Below are 6,045 nucleotides of genomic sequence, written 5' to 3' on the forward strand. Positions count from 1 at the left end.
CTGAATCCTCTCTGGATCAGATAGTTAGGTCACTCAGCTCACCTCCCTCTCTCTCTCTCTCTCTCTCTCTCTCTCTTTGTGGAGAGCAGCACTAGAGGCACATAGATATTATGGGGTTCCCTTTGCTCTTATTTTAATGGTAAGTGTTGTGGGCAGAGGTCAGTATTTCTTGTTGAAATCACTAACAGAGGAAGCCCCCTCGCAGAGATGGTGAAGGCCACTGGAGGAGTGATCTGACATGTTTTCTAAAACAATGTCATGAGCCAGCTCATTGAAGTGGAAAAATGAAGGCGCACAAAACCAAAACCAAGTGGAGGAAAGATGGAGAATGATAAAGAAGGGAAATATACCTCTGCCATTCAAAATATACAAGTGTACAGTAGAAAAGCACTTTGTGTGGCACAAATGTTTGTAGATGAAATTATTGAGTGGAATACATCAGCATCACAGATCAAGTGGTAACCAACCACAGTACCAAAATAATTTGTCGTGCATAAGTAAACAAATGAAACCTAAAAATTTGTAACTATTACTGTTTTGGAGGTTGAGGGCATGTCATGCAACGTTTTTATGTTGGCATCTGCCTAATTTGGCTAGCTTCTACAAAGTGATAAAATAATTATCTCCAAAATACAGATTCATTAAACAGACAACCGTTGACGTCAACAACAAAATATATGGGAAGCATTTTCTCTGTTTCATAATGTTTGGTCAGATTTATGTTTGAATTGCGAAATACCACGGTCGAAGAAGGTGTGTAAGGATGTTAAGCAAATGTGAAATCCCCAAAAACTTCCTGTCAAACAGCCTTATTTATGCTGCACTTTATACTCTGGGAGAGTGAATTTATAAAGGATCTCACTGCTAAAATGACCTAACAGCTGAGAAACACTGCACTAAACTATTTTTATACTAGTTAGAACTGAAGTACTGCAGGACCTTCTCAAATAAGACATTGAGCAAAACTGACTAGCATTATAATTAAAATAGCAAATTGAGCAAAAAGTATAGTGCAAATTGGAATCTGGCCCTATTGGAATAAGATTGTATTTTGTTTAACCTAGTAGTTTTGCCTTTATATCATAATACTTGTTTTAGGTTTTGGTAGGAATAAAAGTATTTAGATTGTTGGTGGAACACACTTGGGCAAAATATAGCCACTTACCAACGATCTGTCAGAAAATTCCACTTTTTTTGGGAGGACCTGGTCAAAATCACTACACGCACTACTGGGCAGATGTAATCTGTAAACATTAGACTTTCATGTTTGGTTCTCTCTTGCCCGCCGTCAAAAGTAGAGGTGTGAAGGGAACTGTGTTTGAAGCAGCCAAAATATAGGTTTTGAGCCTCGACACCTCTAAATGGAGTTCAAACTGTCATTATCTGTCCACACAGATAAACTCAAATTACACCTCTATCCTTGGCTGTTAAGTTGTTTTCTTTGTCGCAGCCCTCTCTCCCTATCTCTCTCTCTCTCTTTTTTTTTTATTTGTGTTTTTCTCAGTTGTTCACTTGGAAGGGAAGGGAAGCTTGAGCCTTCTAGCAGGTGCATTCACGCAGAGGTAAGCACTCAGCATAAGTAAGTGCAATTCCAAAATCACTGTCTTGCTGCGAAACACTTGAAATTGTTCTCTAATGGCCCCGGCTTTGTCATATGGTTTTGATTATAATGTGAAGATTGCATTGCCTTGCCTTTAGCGAGGGTGAGATGGAAGAGTAATTGGTACGTGCATTGAATGCTTTGCCCTCCTCGTCACAGAGCTAAAAAGGGAACCCCCCTCCCTTTGCCAAAGACACGCACATGCAAAAACACATACAAGAGCGCTGTCCTCGTTCACCACATCTCCTCTGGTCATTGCTAATGTCTCAGTCAGGCTGTCAGAGGTTTTCTAAGTGGGTTATTTATCAACCCTGGCCCTGTTAAATATGCATATCTGCTGCTATACCGGGCATGTCTCCAGTTTCCCATTCTAGATTACAGCAGTTGGAATACAATTGCTAGGCTGTGGGTCAGCAAGCAGCCATTTTTAATATCCGTCTTATTTATTTATATATTGATTCATTTATCTTCAGAATGGGATGAGTTTTACTTGTAGATGAGCGGAAAAGTCAAGAGTTGCGGGTCTTATCTGTACACTGCATGTTTTAGCATGCATCAAGAGCAGATTACTGGTCTGCTGTGCAGCTTCAGTGCTGGCAGGTTTGGAAAGTTTTCGTACAGCATGTGTTTGTGTTCAGTTTTGATTTTGGTATTTCAGTTATTCACTTTAGGATTTGTTTGTGTTACATTTTGATTCTTACTATTTAGTGTGTTTGCACTCACTTACAAAGTCATATGGCTAAGAATCTTTTTATCATCTACAGTTTACTCTACTGAGAGAAAAAAAAAAGAAAAAAAAAAAAAGCTTAAATTCCAATAGGGTCTTAACAGGTATCACAGGCAATGCTGGATGGTTTATGGCACAAACTAGTTTTTTTTTTTTTTTGCAGGTAGACCGTGTTGGTTGGCCAGTATATTCAGGTATGTCAACCAGTGCGTAACACATACCTTACACTGGTAACCATAATTAAGCTTGTTTTAACTGTTTTGTGGTTGTTTTAACTGGCCTTTTAAGCTGGTCACCATCTAAACTAGGTTACTGTCACTTATGTAGTCTTACAAGCTTAGCCTTACCAGAACCAGCTTAACTTGTTTATGGTAGGCTCATTCCTTGAGCCAGTTGATCTCTAAAGCCAAATCTGTCAGGGGCAGTTCATACGGAATGCGCTTTTGCATCCATCTGCACTTTTTTAATATATTGTTTTTCTATGTAAACATGCACTAGATGGATATGTTTGACCATTATGCCATGTCTCGCTTTTTTTGTCTGTGCTTTTGGATATTGTGTCAAGGTAACAAGACTCAAGACACCTGTGTTCAGTTCCATTCGTTGCGCTGCGTCTAGCTTTTTTTTATTTTTTATTTTTTATTTTTTTTTTCGCAAAAAAACGCATTGGGCTTGACTATCATTTTCTCTATTATATACACTGTGATCTATTACATAACTTAAAAATATGGGTGGCAAGCCAGAACACAATTACCTTTTGTACCTAGAACAACTGCGGTTAAAACTCTAAATTATTCCTACATTTTTGTAAACCGGCACAGAGTGGAGTTAGTGTCACCCACTTTCCTCATATTACACTTTTCATAAGAGCTAAAAGCCTTTTGGTTATTTTTAAATAAGCTTTTCTCTATAGTTTGTCCATCCACAGCTTTCAAAAAACACTTTCTTTCCCTCAGCCTACATCTCCACTGTTTGGGTCATCTTATTGGTGGGCAAGACTGCCAGCCTGCTTTCATTTGTTTGTCTGTGGGGGTTTTTTGTCCGCCATTCTCTCCTCCATGCTGCATAAACTCTTTTGAGGAGGAATATTGTTTTTAGGATGAATGCACAGCTGTGCCCTTACAAATCCCAGTCGGAGTATGAACAAACATGCCATGAAACAGCCTGGAAAGAATGCACATACAAATAAGCCCTGTATTATTGATGAGACTTTTTAAGGCACTCCCAAAGCCTCTGATTCTACCGATGGTTTTTGATGCTTAGGCAACAGGATGTAGCTCGTGTTGACTGATATCAGGCGATGCAGGCAGGCAGTAGACTGTAGCATTGAGGCCCAGCGTTTTACTCAGACACACACTAATAAATTCTCCCGAATTCATTTTTTATTGTCTCAGGGGAGCAGCCTGCAGATTTGCCTCAACAGAGGAAGCATCGAGTTACCTCCTCTTAATAATTGATGCCTCTTGCTTCTCTCCCAGACATGGCCAAAATCTCAAAATATTCACTGGCCTGACTAAATATGAAGATTTGACATCATTTTTGAGGCACGCAGATGTGCTTGCCGATGTCATTTGCGTGTTTAAGTGATGGTGCTTTTCTCCGGCACGTTAAAGGTGCACCCGGCTCTTCAGGGGTTAAGTGCTGTGTGTCTTTATGCCACTAATGCTGCTCGCAGACATACACGCACTTGTGCCACGCCACGGGAGACGGGCATAAGCTACACCTCGCCTATAGTTTGAGCTCATGACCCTCTGCATAGCTGCTCGGAAAATGCCGGGAAAATGCTTAAATGCTAAGAAAGCGTAAATGATGAGGGCGCCTGAGGTCAAGCAAACTTAATTACTAAACGCTCTTCATTTCTGTGTGTTTTAGCTTTAATGGCATAGAAATGTCATGCAATTCCATTGTTGGTGCACACAAACTGTATTGGTAATCTGAATAGTATAACTACTATTATTAATTTGTTTCTCTGTATAGAAAACCTCATCAGAATTAAAATTAGCCAGATATGCTAAGAATAAACCAATAAAGCAAACTACTGCTCAGAAATAACTATTGTAGTGCTTGACAAATCATATTGTCTAATATCATTCTCAGTATCACTCTTGACCTAGTGTATCAATATTGTACATTGCAGACATAGTATTGTATGAGTAGATGGCATATTTAATTTGGCACAAATGAAAATGAAGCTGTAATATTCTTTAGGTGACAAACATTGAAAATATTTAATATTGTCAATGTTTTTTTGTTTTTGACATCGATATATTAACACTAGCTGACATTTAAATTAGAAGCCTGATTTGTCAGTTGGACTTCCATTTAATGTAATTTGGCGTACACTTTTTTTTTTTTTTTTTTTAAATGAACCTCATAAATTATCATAAAATGCAGAGCAGTCCAGTCCAAAATTAAGATGTACGAAAAGCATTGCCTTCATGACTGTTACACTGAGTCTAGATTTATCTGGTGTCCATGCTGCGTTCATTAATGAGAACACATGCTCCACAGATGCAGATGTCCCAGGAAGGCAGAAAACAAACTCCATGACCTTGGCTAAGACTCCGAAGTTGATGGTTTTTCTCTCCAGCTCACAAAAAATGTCTGTCCATCTCTCAGACATGGCCGTCTTGTTCATGTTCCACTCAGTGATGCGACGAGTGACCATGTTTTTTGCGCAAGCCCACTCATCAAAGAGCGTGGTTTCATAAATCAAACTGAGAGTGGGGATTCTGAGTAGAAGTGTTCGAGGCTGCTCTGAATATCTTTCCACTCTGGGATGTCTCTCAGTAGGGTCCACTCAAGATTTTCTGTGTTCTCCAATGAGCGGCTCCAGTTTTGGAGGTAATCCACCGATGCTGAATAAAAGTTTTTCACTGCACAAAAGAAATCATCCACTTGCATGTCACCAGCTTCAACCAGGGCATCCAACTGCTTTTTAATGTCAGAGGGTATGAATGATTCCTCCAGCCTGGCCTGCAAGACTTTTCTTAGGTCATGAATGTGCAAAGCTATGCCCGTGCACAATAGAATGAGAAGCAAAAAGTCCTTCACTTGCGTGCACCTTGTCAGATTCTGAAATTTGCTTCACAAAAAAATGGCTAACACTTAGTGTGGCACACTTACTTTTAGCAGCATCCACATGCTTTTTTGTATGAACATGCTGCGTGATGTCGGTGCGGCCTCCATGGGTGATAGAAAACTGAGCTCCACAAATCTCACACCTCACTTTATTAGGCTCTGTCTGTGACTCCTTTTTTTGAAATGTAAACTTTTTTTGTAGATCCTCATTAAATGTACATGCATGCTTCCTTGACATTTTTCCAGCCTCAATTTCATCTGTGTGCTCTTTCAAACTGACTCTTCAATCAGTTCACTAACTTGACGTCTATTGATAGGGGATTGTGATTGGATAGTTTAATCCAATCATGTACTTCAAATATCACTGTGTGATTTTATTGGTTTTACAAGCCGTATCCTTGGCTACCTTTGATTAGAATACTCGTGTGACTGAGAAAGCCACAAAGTGCTTAAAAAAAGGGACGTCTCTACACCCTATATATATACACTACCGGTCAAAAGTTTTGAAACACACATTTTAGAATAATAGTAAAGCCATCAAAACTATGGAATAACATAAATGGAACTATGGGAATTATGTTGTGACTAAACAAAATCCAAAATAAATCAAAACTGTGTTATATTTTAGCATCTTCAA

At 39.1% G+C, this 6,045-nt stretch overlaps 1 long non-coding RNA gene across 1 annotated transcript; it reads left to right on the forward strand.

Moving 5' to 3' along the window:
* The first annotated feature begins 1,999 nt into the window (after window positions 1-1,999).
* LOC127455479 (uncharacterized) lies at window positions 2,000-4,987 on the forward strand. The gene is made up of 3 exons (XR_007899679.1): window positions 2,000-2,200; window positions 2,491-2,521; window positions 4,839-4,987. It is a non-coding gene; the product is annotated as an uncharacterized LOC127455479 (long non-coding RNA).
* The last annotated feature ends 1,058 nt before the right edge of the window (window positions 4,988-6,045 follow it).

The sequence above is a fragment of the Myxocyprinus asiaticus genome, chromosome 17, assembly GCF_019703515.2.
Source record: "Myxocyprinus asiaticus isolate MX2 ecotype Aquarium Trade chromosome 17, UBuf_Myxa_2, whole genome shotgun sequence".
Classification (NCBI taxonomy): domain Eukaryota; kingdom Metazoa; phylum Chordata; class Actinopteri; order Cypriniformes; family Catostomidae; genus Myxocyprinus; species Myxocyprinus asiaticus.